Genomic DNA, 16,795 nt, shown 5'->3' on the forward strand with positions numbered 1-16,795 from the left:
GAAGCTGTTTAATGTTTTATGCATAGCAGGATTTTGGACCAATGAGATTCCAGAGTGGGCGGAGCTACTCAGCAGAAAGCCACAGGAACCGAATCCAAGTGAAGATCCCTGAACTGAAATATGAAACCTCCTGTCTACATCGATTGAGAAACTCTTACAAAAGCCACAAAAACAACAGTCTGTGGTCTGTTTTATTCATACAAGTAATATTCTCATCAGATGGCTCAATTCTTTTGCACTTCATAAGGTAAAATGTAATCCACGATACGTCTGCCTATAACACAAATCCTTTCTCAAAACATCTAGTAATTGAATCATGGGGCCCGACACACACATAAACATATTTGCTTGACCTTCGGATCTCCAGCTGAATAAATTTAGTTTGATTTCTCAGATCTTTCTCCCGCTTTCATGCTTTTTAAGATTCAGATATCTGCAGAGATAAACAAAGAGAAAGATGGCCATCCATCACTTTCAAAGCCTGTCGCGCTAAACTCAAACAAGGCTGACCTCTGATGCGAATTACTAGCATGTCTCTCTCTGACGACTATTTAGAAGAACAAGAGCACAGTGATTTACAAATGTACAGGACCTCTTAGCTTATTAGCTGCGCTCGAAGGCTGCGGGCGCTTTTCGAGAGTTTGTGCAGTGTGTATTTCACGCACTTATTAAAAGGTAAAAAGGCAGATAAAAAGCCACACAAAAATGGCATTAGCAGTGTTTATTAGGGACTTTTGTAAAGTGATACATTAGCAAGTTAAAAGTAAACTTTCAAGCTAAACGTGCACTGCAAAAAATGTTTATTTGAGTTTGTACATAAAACTGAGACTATTGGAGTACATTTTATGATGTCTTTCTACTTCCTGTTTTCACAAACGGTGCCCCTAAAGGGATACGAAGATGGAAAAACAATACAAGATGGAAGGAAAGATATACGCATTTCAATGGTTTGCGAAAGAACGCAAACATTTTTGTTAAAATATTGAATTTTTTTTTTTCTAAATTGCATGATTAATTCAACATGTCATTTGCAGTTTCTTTGTAATTATTTGTGAAATTTACAAGGAATTTTCAAGTGTAAATTCTTTTTCACCATTTTCTTTTCAGTGTAGGGGAAAATCCCAACAAGGTACATTTTTTAAGAAACCCAATTTTGATGTCTTTAAGTACCGGCACTTTATCTAAATGCTAACGTTATTGTCTTCGAGAATGGAAATGTTTTTCCTTTTTTGTTTTTCATGTACAGACGGCAACGTTGTCAAAACGATCCCGCTCACACGTATCTGCAAAAATGATTAAAAACGCTGTGTTATGCAGCCAGGCCAGTAGATGGCGATGTCACTTTGTAAAGAAACTACAAGCCTATAGACTGAAAACACAATACATTAACAAATTCATGTTTGTGTAATTTACAAAGACTATAATGCTATCGTTTTCGAAAAAACGTGCTTAAAAGTTCACATTTCCAGGCCCCAAAAACACAGTTGTTGGACAGCCAACGTTTTCTGATTTTAGTCATGTAAACAATTTTCCTAAAATACCCAACGCGAGAGACATGTCCGAGTGGAGGAGCAGTTCTAATACCGCATTCATGTTTTATCCAATGCATCTTCTCTCGTTCGTTTAGTCGACTGTAATCCGCCCGCGCAGGCTACACCCTTCTGTTTGTCGACATTATCGCCTGCCCAATCACACGCTGAATAGGCAGGGGGAAGATAACGTGCAATTCATCTCCTCATTCATTCACGCTGTCTGTGATTCAACCCCTTCCCCTTCTGCTCCATCCCGTCCCCAATGTGCAGATAAAACGTCCATTTAAGAGCTGCAGTCAATGCCGAAACAAGGTCAGAATACAGAGAATGTAATGGAGCTAATAAAAGGAGATCGCAAGGTGATATTAGTATTGGTAATCTCTGCAGCGGGATTTCATTCCCTGCAAATCCCCACTAACGTGACAAAACACCGAGTATGGCTTCATGCCTCATTTATGAGCAAAATTGGAGAATACGAAAACTTCAAAGCACAACAGAGGCCTCTAGGAAAACAAACAAATAAGATGACCGCCTCCATCCTGGCACAAAGCAATCTGGACTCGCAATATTGGCAGGTTGTTGATTTTTTTTCCCCACCAGAGGCGGAATTACTTTTAAAATGGATTACTCGTGCATACAGTACAATAAACACAAGTTGATCTCAATTTATCTAACTTTCCAATTATGTTCTCAATGGCAGGGGCTAAAAAGCTGAAATGTGGCACAAAAAAACATGTTGTCGGCCAGAGATGATACATCATATACGAATACACACCAATACAATAAACATCTTCAGGTGGCATCTCAATGCTGCAATTAAATCAGAGATAATGATGTTATCAGCCCGAGGACAGTCGGCGTCCTGGAGGCCTCGTATTTACACGTCAAAATGTCATATCGCATGAGGGCAGGGTTGGGGGATGTTCTGCACATAGCAACTCATCTTTCCCTCTCACTTGAAGAGACAGAGAGAGTGAACTCCTTCGCACTCACTCTAGCTCTTTTACGCCCCGCTGACGCAGAATCCATAGCATCCCTGACTCATTTGTGTAGAACGCGTCCTCATTCACTCGAAGAACACAGTACAGCTATAATTACAGAGTGCCATAATCGAAATGCAATGCAGGAGTGAACAATGTTTTTTTTACTACCTTTAATTCTTTCTGCTTAAAACAAAACCTGAAATCATATTTAGTAGGACAATAATAGGAATTTAGAGGGAAAATGTGCTTAATTGTCATTACAATGGTGAGATTTTTCCATTGAAAGTGTTTGAATTTAAATGGATGCAAATGGAAAAACTGTACTTGAGTGATATCCCTCTCACTAATTCAGCACTGACTTGAACAAAAAAAGATGTGATTTTTATTGAAAAACAGATCCGCGTTTCAGGAACGTAATGAGTTTCCAACAGAGCTTAATCACATGTTGACATTTGTGCTAGTTAGAGGCTATAGCGCTCCCTGTTTCTCTGCTGTCAAACCATTTTGTCATTTCTAATTAAGGGAGCATGGCTTGCATTGACAGGCAGGTATTTACTCTTGTTTAACCCCATCTACACTTGACTGACTGCTTCATAACTACAAGGCCCCTCTGTCCACACACACATACAAATGCAGCTCCGGCTCCCAGAGGCCCATGTTTTCATGCTTGCATTACAAACAATTACACACATCCATCAGCCCTCAAACATTCCCACCCCCACCAGCGTATCTTGTCCATCCCTCCTCCTCCTCCTCCATCCCCGTTCTCCACCGTCAGCTGGGAATCTACCCCCGATCCTAACAGATGTCCCCTGATTTGGGAGAAATGACAACAAAAGGCCGGGCTCTGAAAGCCATGGCTTTCCCATCTTGTCCTGAGCTTTCTGCTCTCATACAAAGGCCAGCGGATTAGCAGCTTTTAGCACATGAAAAAGCCCCTCATCCTGAAAATGTCCCCTTAACTGGGCCCTGAGGTTTCTATAGGGTCACTATAAACCCCTTCAACTCTACTTGGTCCCAAACAAATCCTGCCGAACCAACACCCTGTCTTTGCCCCAGCAAATTCAATCACCCCAGGTCTCAACAAGCAAGGCCCCTGATTACAATTTTAAACTAGCACATTTCCCAAAACTAGAAGCATTTAATTTTGCAAATGGGATATTCAAGAGGACTCTACTTTGGATTCACCGTCTTTATTGTTTTGGCTGCTCTTAATGACTTTGTTGTTCATTTGGACTCGCCCTACAGAAAGGTCACACACTCACTCCAAGTCTATCAAATAAGGATCCAACCCTTCAATCTGGTTCACTGGGGTCTGTAAACTATCGAGCCAAAGTGGAGAATAAGCAGACAAATCACAGATGGCATCTTGACCTCTAGCCATGGATAACAGGGTGGGGACCATCTCCACAACCCTTGCAGGGGTCATAACTCAATTTGAAGCCAAGGTGGGGCGTGTTTATGACAGATCTGCATTGTCTAAACTCCCCGGGGATGGGCGGGATGCCCATCAACATGGAGTGCCAGCTGGTCATCATACTTAAAGAGCAGAAAGCAGAAAAATCATCATGGTGTGGACTGGGGGTAAACAACAAGTGCCCTCAATGAATCAGCTACACATATCGAGGCCGGTGGGAGGGGTAGAGGTTGGGTGGCGGGTATGTAATGCCCTCCTACCGTAATGAACGCATTATCGCAGCAGCATCAGAGCAAGCGGAGCATATCATTGGTTTGAAATCCAGTCTTGCGGTGAGGGGTTTTAAGCTTAAGCCTTGCTAGGGTGTGTGGGGAGAAGGTAGTAGCTCTTGGCTTTATCAGCACCACTGCAGTACTGAGTACCCAGAGACCGGACGATCAGTCCTGCAGCGGCACGTAGGCAACTGGCCAACCGTGAGATGAAATTAAACTTTGGGGCGAGATGGATCAATCCCGTCAGCAGGGGTGGGTTGTTTGACATCTTATCTTGGATTCCCCGCTAACCTGTTGGACTGAATGGGCAACATAGGCCAGAGAGTTAATATAATTTACCAGTAGAGGCTATTCCTCATCTTCAACAAGGCCTGTCACGGACAATGTTGCGATTTTCTCTTGGAACACGTGCTGGATAATTCTCCCAGACTGACCGCTTGTTCCTCAGGTCGTGGAAGAAAGCTGCAAAACCTTGGCAGAACGAGGAGGCCATGGCTCTTTCTGCCCGGCCGTGCGTGTGGACGCAAGCTACGAGCACATTAAGACCAGAAGAGCTCATTTCAAAGACACGGCCCTCGTTCTTTTATAACCACCAGACAAATTGCACCCACCGTGAGCTGAAGAGCACCGATTTAGCACTCGGGACAAATTAAGAGGAATAAACACAATTAGCTGGCAGAGCTTAGGCGAACATCTCTCCTCCCCTCCCTTTTCTGCTGATAATGTGAGGAGCTGCAGCGCAGCTGCCATTACCGCCACCACTGCATCTGCCATTCAAAACCCAAGCTGATAATTGCACTGCTCTCGTTGTTACACAAACTCGCCTAATTTTATCTTAGACTACGATCACATTGGCACACAAGGGCTACAATAACCACAGTGAGAGGGAGCTTTTTGTATAGTTGTTGTTTTGATATTTGTACCACTCCATTAGCATTTCCTGCACTATGGCGCCAATGAATACAAGGCTGTGCGCAAAACTATTCTATCAAAATACGTTTTATGTACTTTAGGAATTGATATAAGACACCTTACAAGGTCTCTAATGCTAAAAAATGGAAGAGAGATGCTGCTCATTTAAAGCACGACAAACATTTTATATTTAGCATCATTAGCTACTCTAGCTCATGTAAACAAGAGGCTATATCTGTAATGCACGCAAATGCAAGAGCGCTGCCCTTCTCTTTTCTCTAAACTCAGGAAAATATTTATTTTGGCATAGCGTGTCCAGAATCTCTCTGAGGCGTTGTCCTTTGATCCCTATTTAAAATGGGGGAAAAGGTTACCGCGATAAGTGTAGGAAAACACACACCCACAAAAAAAGACGACACCAGAAGGAATAACTTTGCAGAAATGAATTTCAAAACCTTGGGGAAGACACCTTACAAAAGACATTTCACCAGAACTCATATCCGCAGCTCAATTCAATTAACTTTTCGTCCAAAGGTGAAACAGAGCGCACACGGGAAATCAAAGTTAGTTCGCCAAACGAAGTTTTTACATCCTCTGAAAAATGTCTTCATTCTGACACAACACGACTTAATTGATTTCTTGTGCGTTATTGTTTAGCCACAAAAGAAAAATGAATCAAACTACAGGTCTATAGACCGCAGTCACGGCTAACGGCTTCTGTTTGGCTGCATTCCTACGCATTTGTCTTAACATCTCTCAAGATCTGACAGTGATCAGCGGTGATAAATTGTCCAATTATAGTGACATTTAGAATCTACAACATCCTTGCGAGTTTGCAAGTTGCAGCAAAGAACAAAGCCAGTTTTTGACTGTGAAAACAAACACGTTTTTGCCATTAATGCTCAAAAATAAGCTGGTACACATTTCATGAAAGTATTGATGTTGGCCGTCCTTTTCGAGGAGTTCCTTGAGTAGATCTTTGCCATCAAAGTTACAGGATGAGACATCAACAAAGTCTGAACCTAAATTTCTTTTAGATCAAAGCAAATTGTTAAGCCAAAGTTTTCTCAAAAGCATAACCACTTCAGTCCAGAGTCATTCTGATACATGGCCCCTGAAGTCACATTACAGTGATTAATGAGGCCCATATTATCTGTGACTAATGAATCAAGACAATACCTGCAGTATGCTTTCAATCAGTCTCGCTAAAACCTTTACTGTATGAACGCATGAACTGCTCCAAATGAAAGTAAACATTAAACGGCTATAGTCTGTAGGCCATGGCAAAACTGGGCTGAAAAAGCATAACTTACAAAAAACCATTAAACTGCCATGAAAATACAGCCAAAAATCCTAGTTTTGCGATAACAACTCTTGATGAATAGAGTGAACATTATCTGCAATAATTACTTCCTTTTCAAAACCAAAATGCACACTCTCCAAAAATGTGTAATAAATTATTTTCTCCTCCACATTTCCACATTAGCAGCTAATGTCAATACGACCATTACTTTAAACCTCCAGAAAGTTACTATCCAATATTCCTCATTTCCTGAGGCTGACTTTACTGTCTTGATGTCGAAAATCTTATTAGCAGTCATTTTACAAAATTAAGAAATATAAAATGCATTCCCCTAATCCAATCAAAAGATATGTTTTTCCCCATTCCACAGATTTTATTAAATCATTAACCTTCTACTTCATCACAAAGCAAACATGCATTTTTATTCCCCAGAATAGTATGGGGTCAATTTGACATATCAACACAATTAAAAAAATGACAATAAAACAAATCTAAACTGCCAAAAGTGAACAGCCACAATGTGCATTTGATTGCATGCATTTTTTCATTATAGTTTTATATTTGTGGTCTCAGAGACTCCAAACAGAAGTAATGCAACATTTCAAAAGTCCTCTATGAAAAATGTGTTTATAATCACTCCTCGAAGAAGAAAATTCATGAAGTTCTGAAGCTATTGAAAGGGTACTGGGGGTCTAAAACAGCCTAATAATCCATCTGAAAACTCATTTATCGACTCATTTACTAAAAATTATGTTGCCAAAACCTGCACATAATGCACAAAAACAAGACATTCCTATATACACAAAGTGATAGGAAACGAAATCAAGCAACACGCTCGTTAAATAGTTATATTTAATTAATATAAACTGTCTAAAAATTGGCTAAAAGTATACATGAACGATTTTACGGATTAAAATTACCATAGAAAATTATGTTTAGCTACTTACAATAGTTCCAAGCACGTCCACGTAACTTTAGTTGGGATCGATGCAGATGCGGTACGACCATATAATTCCTGCTAAAAGCGTCCTATGTTGCATCCATGTAAAACAGAGATGGGGTCCGAATAACTCCTTGGATACGCGAAGTTTTCAACGGGAGAAAACAATTATGCGTGCCATGTCGACGGCGTTCGTGCGTAAACTCTCCAAGAGCGCACGAAACTCTACAAGCGCTTCAAAAAATGAGCTTTAAATGTTGGTCGATTGTCGGTCCACCGCGTCCCAGAGCTGGATCAGATTCTTTTCTTCTTTTTCAGGTCCGGGACTTCGACTGGGGGTAGGGGCAGTTTGCTAGGGGTTTCTTTTGCCCCCCTTTTCTCCCTCTCGCTCACCCTCCCCAAAACAGCGGAGCAGGAGGGGGAGGCCTCTGCGCGTTCACGACATCGTGAATGAGCGCGCACAGATGAACTATCTGTTATTTGAAACCCTCGCTAAAACCATCCCACCTCCAAAATAAGAAGTCGGGAGGGAATAAACTGTCCCTAATCAGATTCATCTTCTTTATAATAGCCAATTTGTACATATTTACCCCATATGAAAATAATGTTTATGCATAGTAACCAACACTTGTGTAGAGAAAACAACAACTAAACCATGGACGCTTTTAAGCGTATAATTAGCTATACATGTTTATGTTGGTGTTTAATATATCATATCCTAAACACGTTTAGAAACTATAATAACTGTTAACTATATTTTAACTATATTAAAACTATAAATAGAAATCAAGAAATCAGACTTAAATATTACCCAATCCTAAAAGAGTGAAACAGTAATTTAGAAAAAGAAAAAAAAGGTTATGTGCAGTGATTTCAAATAAAGCTCTGTGTTTTGGGCTAAGAAGTTATAAGAAATACATCACTGGGTGTTTATCAGAGACATTCACAATACATATTGTGTTGAAACACCGCAAGTTAAAGGCCTGCACCTATTACAGCACCAAACAATGAACAAAGGCCTAGTACAATAACTCATCCTTTACAGAGAAGCCCTGGAGTATTGTTTACACGCATTTTTCTCTTTATTTAAGGGCCACGGTGATCTGTGCCATCATAAAGGGCCGAGACCCAATCAGCAGGAACGCCATATAAAGCGTTGCTGTGATTTTATGTTGATTTCCCTCATGTTTCTTACTCACACTTGCCTAGTTTAATCAGGATTATAAATCGAACGCTTCAGCGCGTCCCACGTTCTCCTGGTGGCGGAAAGCTTAGCGTGGTAAATTTCAGCGGGCTGAAGGGCCATCTGAGGATGCTGGGGGAAATGATAAAGATCACTTACCACTCGACATAGCCTATCCATAACACCATAATGACCATTGTATGCTGGAAATATTTTCTTCTTTGCTATTTCTGTGTGGGTTTGGAAGGTCTATGTTGTGTAGAACTAGATAAAGCAGCCAATTCATATTTTTACACTGTTATTGTATGTCTTAGTACTCTTTTAGAGGTAGATGCATAATTAGATCAAAACTTGGTGCATTGAAACTAAGCAATTAGAGAAGGACCCTTAAATATAGCTTCATCATAGCTACAATATTATATTTTTCAAAAGGTAAAAACTTGAATAAGCATCCAAGCAAAGCAACACACAAAGCTTAATCGAATCTAGCAAATGCGAAGCTAATAAACAAGCAATATTACATCACAAAGGCACTGTTTAGTGTCACAATAATTTGTAATAGCTTCCACGAGTAGCTTCAGGCCACATATGATTGCAGTGTATTTAATGGCTGTTTTTCTGAGGCATGGGAATGCTGAACTTTGAAGCTGCTTTGAAAAAAACTTGCCTTTCCGAGGTGCTTTCAAAACTTTGGGCGTGTTTGAAAGTGGAGGCCCTCGCTCGCCAAGTTTTGGGGGAAAATACAATTGCAGGGGGCCTTGTACAGAGCCTTGGGGAACCTCCTTTCAACGCGCTACAGAAATGCAGTCTCTCCATCGCTAGAAAATGCATCATCTTTTATCTTTAGATCCACTGTGTGAAGAAAATGCTTCTGTATACACAGCCCTTCGTTCGCGAGTGTGTGTGTGTGTGTGTTTGTCTACTAAAAGTGAACTGATCCATAGCAGGAAGGAAAGCAGACTGACAGCTATTAGAGTGCAACTGCACTGTCTTATCTGCTGTCTGATAGGAATCTACAAAGACCCATTGCAGAGATTATGAATTCATTACAGACAGTCCGCACACACACAAAGGGGTCTATATATTTACAGTGAAAGGAGAGGTCATTGCAATCGGTATCATAAATATTAAAGTGACCGTCTTGTTGCTTTTGAACGAAGAAGAATATGACTATTTTTCAAAAGATGCAAAGGTGAGGTCATTCTTCCCTCACAGGGAGAGCAGGTTCAAATGCTAAAATGACTAGAGATGTACTGTGCTTTCTGCAGTTAACGGTCAGTGGAAAAGGGGGAATGTCCCAAAAAAAAAAAAGAATTGACACTCATTGGTGCCACAGGCTGCCTGTGGTCCGTTGCTTTGTAGGATAACAGCAGAAAGACTTAAAAGGCAAGAGCATTTTTTAAAACTAAAAGTGAAAAGCAAACAGCATTCTCCTTACGAGGAGTAGAACCGTTGAGGCAGTGGATTTCAGACGATGCCAAAGAGACTGAAAGAAAATGGATTTAGAAATAGTTTACCCAAAAATATACTCACTCTCACGTCGTTTCAAAGCCAGATGAGTTTCTATCTTCCAAGGAATACAAAAGGAATGTATAGCAGATTGTTTTTCCTCTTTTCCATTAGAAAAAAAAACATACACTGACTGTATTCATCTTCTGAAAGGAAATATAAAGTATTAAATTAGTCTACATAGCATGCACTATATTCATACTAGAGCTTAGGGACAGAGCAAAATAATTTATAATTGAATGTAAAAGTATGAAATATAACATGTAATTATTAAAATCTCTCAGCTCTCAAATTTCAGTTGCATATTCAAATGAGTGTTATCAACCATCACTGGTGTCAAATGCTGGTGCAACATGTTCCTGTGGAATATCTGAATGTGCACAAATATGGTTATTAGATAATGTGACTTGAAATATAGTGTACAAGTCATTTATGGACTACACTTATTTTGCACTTTCTGGAATTTGACTGGCCTTGATCACTGTATGCGATATATCGTTATTATTAATAATGCAAACAGGAAAATGTATTTTATTAAAATAAGTAAAAAAATTAAGGCATGTTTAACACAGTAAAACAAATAGAGGAGAAAAACGATGGAGGCCCTCGCTCGCCACTTTTTAGGGGGAAAACACATCGATTGTAAGGGGCCTCGTACAGAGCCTTGGGGAACCTCCTTTCAACGTGCTACAGAAATGCGGTCTCTCCATTGCATGAGTGTAATCAACCACAATTGGTGTCAAATGTTGGTGCAACATCTTCCTGTGGAATATTTGAATGTGCACAAATATGGTTAACAGATAATGTGACTTGGGATATACTGCACAAGTCATATGGACTACACTTATTTTGCACTTTTATTGTCCTTTCTGAAATTTGGCTGCCCTTGACCACTGTATGCGTTTGTTGTAAATAAGCAGCTTGAACATTCTGCTGAATATCTTGTTTTGTGTTTTACAGAAGAAAGACATTTAGGTTTGGAACGACATGAGGGCGAGTAAATGATGAAAAGATTTCCATTCAATAAAACACATGAGGAGAGAAGTCAGACTACAGAAAGACAGTAACGGAAATAAAGGGGAACTCAGGAGTGAGAGAGATGTGTGTGTGTGTATGTGTGTGTGTTCAGTGAGCTGTAAAGGATGGCAGGTTGCCTCTGCTCTGTGCCGTGGATGTGTTGGCCTTATTTGGAGTCCGAGACTCTCTGGTTGTTTACCCAGCAGGTCAGAAGGCCGCTACACCGCAGCACTGCAGTGCAAACACTCCGCCTGCCACCGAGAGGAACTCATCAGCACATATCTGCTCCAGCCTGACACACACACACTATATCACAAGATTTATCTCATACAAACACTCAGGCTGTAAAGGCTAGGTGATATAGCTAATAATATCTTACCAAACAGACCATGTTGCAAAATAGATTCAAAATGACTAATACAAGCGGCAAAAAAAAACAAAAAACAAGGGCTTTAAGGCCGGTTCACACCAAGAATGATAGATAACTATGAGAATATCATTCTGTTTATATAATCCTGCGCTGCAGTTTTGTGGTCTGTAATCTGAAAGCAGGATGGATTCTGATTGGCTGTCAATGTTTTTATCATTCATCAGCTGGAAAACAAACACTGAAAGTGATTCCAACGATGTTGTTTCTCTTTGCCGTTATTGTTATAGTTGTGGTGTGGACTCGGTATTCTTTCACATTTGGATCGATATTTTTATCGTTCTTGGTGTGAATGGGCCCTTAAACAGTATTAAATGAACAAATGTTTATAATAAGTGATACATTTTTTTTAATGATACATTTTTTTAATGATTTTTTAAATATTTAATGATAATAGTAATAAAATAACAATAAAAATATTATTGTTGTTTTAACAGGAATTAAGTTAAAATAAGTAAAAAAATAATATAGGCATGTTTTAAACAGTATTTACTAATACAAATAGAGGAGAAAAACAATGTAAGCCCTCGCTTCCCACGCATTAGGGGGAAAACACTTCAATTGTAGGGGGCCTCGTACAGAGCCTTGGGGAACCTCCTTTCAACGCGCTACAGAAATGCAGTCTCTCCATCGCCAGGAAACGCATCATCTTTTATCTTCAGATCCACTGTGCGAAGAACACGCTTCTGAATACACAGCCCTTTGTGTGTGTGTGTGTGTATGTGTGTGTCTATTTGTCTCCTGAAAGTGATCTGATCCATAGTCAGGAAGGAAAGCAGACTGACAGCTATTAGAGTGCAACTTTACTGTCTGTCTGATAGGAATCTACAAAGACCATGTTTTATAGTTTACATTGTTTTATACAGTACATTCACTAACAAATATTCAGAATGATTATTAATAATATTTATAATAATAATGAAAAAATATACTTAATAAGGAAAATTCATTGTGGAAACAGATGTACAAAAAGTCCGAATGCATGCTTCTTAAAGTGTAAAATTTCTTGCAATAATCACAATGTTGGTTGATTGTATATTTCTACCAACAAAAATCTAGAAGACACTGACAAACACACTCTGTCGATCTCATCTCTATTGTAGTTTGTGTTGGTGTGTTTGTGACACAGAACACAATGGAGGACCAAAGCAAACAGGCCCTGTGTTGCAGAGGCTCCCACGCCTGCAGGATTTGCCCACAATGCACTGTGCCCTCGAGCGACTCTAACTCAGTCTGGCACGCAGATCTCCAGCATTCAGACCCGGATCAGGCCTGCGACACACTTCAGCCCGGATATCAATAGAGCTCACGGCACATCCACACCCATTCCAGCTTCACTGCAAAAATACTCACAAATGAAGTCACGAAGAACCACTGAAGCGTGTAAAGTTCATTGCAATAATCAAAATGTTGGTAAAAAAATCAAGAATATAGTCAAGTTAAATACCACCAAGAATAATCAGAGCACTGATAATTGGTGTTGTTGTTTAAAATTGGTATACGTGACAGAGAGAAGCGACCCAATGTGTGTAGTAAAGATTAATCGCTTTGGTTAATTGCGATCCTGGCTGATGGAGAGCAACAGAAACAAGACCCAAGCGGACGGGGTTCTCGTGGTCAATGAGCACGCATACGGATAAATGCTGTTTACCGGTGGCGAGGGGAACGCGGTGGAGGGTAATAAAGCAGAAATTAGCTCTTTTCCCGTATCTCAGCTCTACAGCGGTACGGCATGCAATATTCAGCCGATCACATTGCTCTCACTCTCAAATAGCCTGTGGCGACGAGTCCAGATGTGCCGACCTTCTCTGCTCTCCACTTGTTGAGAAGAAACAGGCATCGGCCGCAAATAATCTGAGCAAACGCCCTCCGTTCGGCCTCTGATAGCGGAGCAGACTCGAGAGCTCGTATCTTTGACAGACGGTCAATGACAGCAAACAAGCAGCACATGCTCAAGCATCTCTGTGTGAAACAGATCACGGAAACCAAATGACAAATAACACACACAAACTAAGCACTTAATGGGGTTTTTGTGATCAAACTACCAAAAACAAACAAATATTTCCAAATAACTGCCTTCATGAACAAAAGGAAAGCGAAAAAAAAGAAATGTTGCCTCAAAGCATTGATAAATATACATTAAATCATATAATAGCACATTAGGACACACACTAAGCCTGTAATGATGTGATCAACAGGAAAAAGCACGTCAATAATGATAGATGACATCCTAGATGATAAAACACAAAGGAATTACCACTCTTAAAATTATATAAGCCTATGTTAAACCTAAAGTAACCATAAATCCACTCTAAAACTAGCTTATTTTTCTTTACAATAACAGAAGGTTAATATGGTCAGATGGTGTTTGAGCTCATGAAGGTTTTTACCTCTCTGCTGTTTTAATATTCCTTCTGCTTCATTCTTCGGCTGGTTTTAGTGGCGTTTTCTTCGGCGGCCTCGGTTGCACCTTGAGAAAAAGAGGAGAAAGAAAGAGAGGAGAAAGAATGTTCAACGAAATGCCACTTTTTAATAGTTTTTCGCAAACAACATTTTGAGTTCCTGTTGTGATGCAATGCAATTATGTTGCATTATGATTTGCAGACACATTTTACAATGCAAAACACATCAAAACGAGCGTCCTCGTCTTTTAAACGTTCAACGAAATGCCACTTTCGCTAGTTTATGACAAACACAGCAGTAACAGACTTTGAGCTCCTGTTGTGAAGCAGTGTATACTTGTGTTGTATTATGAATGCAGGAACATTTTACGATGCAAAAACACAAAATCAAGCATCCATTGCAAACGTTTAACGGAATGCCACTTTTTCGCTAATTTATCGCAAACACAAAATTTTGAGCTCCTGTTGCGATGCGCTGCATTATGTTGCATTATGACTTGCAGACACATTTTATAATGCAAAAACACACCAAAACGAGCATCCTCGCCTTTTAAACGTTCAACAAAATGGCAATTACGTTAGTTTATCGCAAACAAAACAGTAAGGGGACTTTTAAACTCCTGTTTGCGATTCAATTTATACTTGTGTCGTATTACGAATGCGGGCACATATTAAAACCCAAAAACAAGCATCCTCGTATTGTAAACGTTTAACAAATTGACAATTTTGCTAATTTATCGCAAACACAACATTTTGAGCTCCTGTTGCGATGCAATGCATTATGTTGCATTATGACTTAAAGACACATTTTACAATGCAAAAACACCAAAACTAGCATCCTCGCCTTTTAAACATTCAACTAAATGCCAATTACATTAGTTTATCGCAAAAAAAACAGTAATGGGACTTTTGAGACTTTTGGGACTTTTTTCATACTTGTGTCGTATTACGAAAGCAGGAACATTTGAAAATGCAAAAGAAAACAGACCAAAAAAAAGCATCCTCGCATTTACCGAAATGCCACTTTCGCTAATTTATTGCAAAGACAACCTTTTGAGTTCCTGATGCGATGTAATGCATTATGACCTGCAGACACATTTTATAATGCAGAAACACACTAAATGGAGCATCCTCGCCTTTTCAACGTTCAACTAAAAGCCACTTTCATTAGTTTATCGCAAACTACATAAGTCTCAATTAGTTTATCGCAGACTGAGCTCCTGTTGCGATGCAATTCATTGTTCACATTACGATGTGCAGACACATTTTACAATGCAAAAACACACCAAGTTTAGTCTCCTCGCTTTCTAAACGTTCAACGGAACACCACTTTCACTAGTTTATCGCTTCCTCGCCGTTTAAAAGGTTTTGTGCTCTTGTTGCCTTGAGTTTTATTCCTCCCTTTATCTTTGAGCTCATCCCTCTCCCTGCCTCGTAGACAAGCCTCAGCCTCCTCTTGGGACACGGTTTCCACGACAACCGGCCAGCCAGCGGGCGGACATGATTCCTCGTCCTGACGGGACGCTTTAATTCGAGACTACCCAATCACAACCGCTGAGTGCCGAGAGAGATCCCACAAGGCCCCGGGGCAGGGAGGGAGGGCCGCGTGACGCCCTCTCAGCTTTCTCTGCTAAAGCGAACGGGAATGTGTATAATGTACAACATTTATCCAACACACACACACGCTCCCTCATCGCAGACACTCCCTCCGTCAGAGGCTTCATTAATCAGGCTGAATATAGCATAGCTGTGAGCTAACGCTAGCGCTATCCCACCAGGGGATGCGACAGTACATTAGCCTCAATGTTAAGAGAGGGTGTGTGATAAATCGAAGCGCTCGCTTGCGTTTGGGACGGGGTGCACTTGAGCGCACACTAACTAGAGTCTAAATGTAGCTGGTCTTCTCAGGCACTGGTCAGCGACAGATGGCGGAGCATCATGGTGCAGCGAGAGGATGGATGCGTGAGGAAACACAGTGTGCAGAAGACTTGACGGAGTGAGAGCGCTCACTCTTCCAGACGCACACTTACACACTTCAACTAGGAGTAAACTAATTCATTACATTCAGGAGCACTTCACTTCATGCATTATAAAAGTGTTATTAATATGCACAGAAACATGATTTATAGCTAATTAGTTGATAATAATAACAATAATAATGCATTATAAATGGCTTGATTTTTAATAAATGACTGTAGGATAATACAAGTTAATAATAATTTTAATAATGATAATAATAATGCATTAAAGTTATTGATTATACACGCTGAAATATGTTTTATTTTTTACAAACTGATTGTACGCTATTAAAAGTTAATAATAATAATAATAATAATGCATTATAAAGTAATTCATAATATACACTGAAATTTTAATAAATGTCTGTAAACTAATACAATTTATTATTATTATTAATAATAATAATAATATTATTAATGACCTAGTATAATGATGCATATATTCATAACACTGAAACATTTTATCTTTAATAAATCTAATAATAATAATATTCATGACCATCATCATCAAAAATTGATCATGTGTTTTATTGCTTTAAATTCTCTGACTGTCCCATGAATTAAAAAAAAAAATCTATATATACATTATAATATAAAAACATACATAATTGTTTTGTATGAAAATAAGAATGTATTTTCCACATATTTCATGACAATCAAATATATTACAAATACGTTTTACACCCAAAATCTAATTGCTCAATAAAATAAATTAAATTGTAAAAAACTTTGGTAAAGTATGTTGTAGTTTTTATTTAATTTTGGTTGTCTCCAAAAAAAATTTTTTTTTTGCATTAAGGGAAAGAGAGGGTAAAATGTGCTTAATGGTTGGAACAAAAATACCAACGCAAAACAATAATTTATTTATTTTGATAATCAA

General features: G+C 39.3%; 1 protein-coding gene across 19 annotated transcripts in view; it reads right to left on the reverse strand.

Moving 5' to 3' along the window:
• ptprsa (protein tyrosine phosphatase receptor type Sa) overlaps nucleotides 1–16,795 on the reverse strand; it is a 249,630-nt gene that overhangs the window by 167,322 nt on the left and 65,513 nt on the right. For 14 of the 19 annotated variants that reach the window (XM_077225938.1, XM_077225932.1, XM_077225926.1 and 11 more), the window contains exon 1: nucleotides 7,367–7,808. The gene's annotated coding sequence lies outside the window, so the exon portion shown is untranslated. Of the gene's footprint in view, nucleotides 1–7,366; nucleotides 7,809–13,885; nucleotides 13,966–16,795 lie in introns of those variants that run through there. The other 5 variants (XM_077225921.1, XM_077225937.1, XM_077225936.1 and 2 more) reach the window with 1 other exon arrangement.

This window comes from Siphateles boraxobius, unplaced genomic scaffold, assembly GCF_051911475.1.
Source record: "Siphateles boraxobius isolate OS27281-9 unplaced genomic scaffold, OSU_SipBor_1 13, whole genome shotgun sequence".
Taxonomy (NCBI): Eukaryota; Metazoa; Chordata; class Actinopteri; order Cypriniformes; family Leuciscidae; genus Siphateles; species Siphateles boraxobius.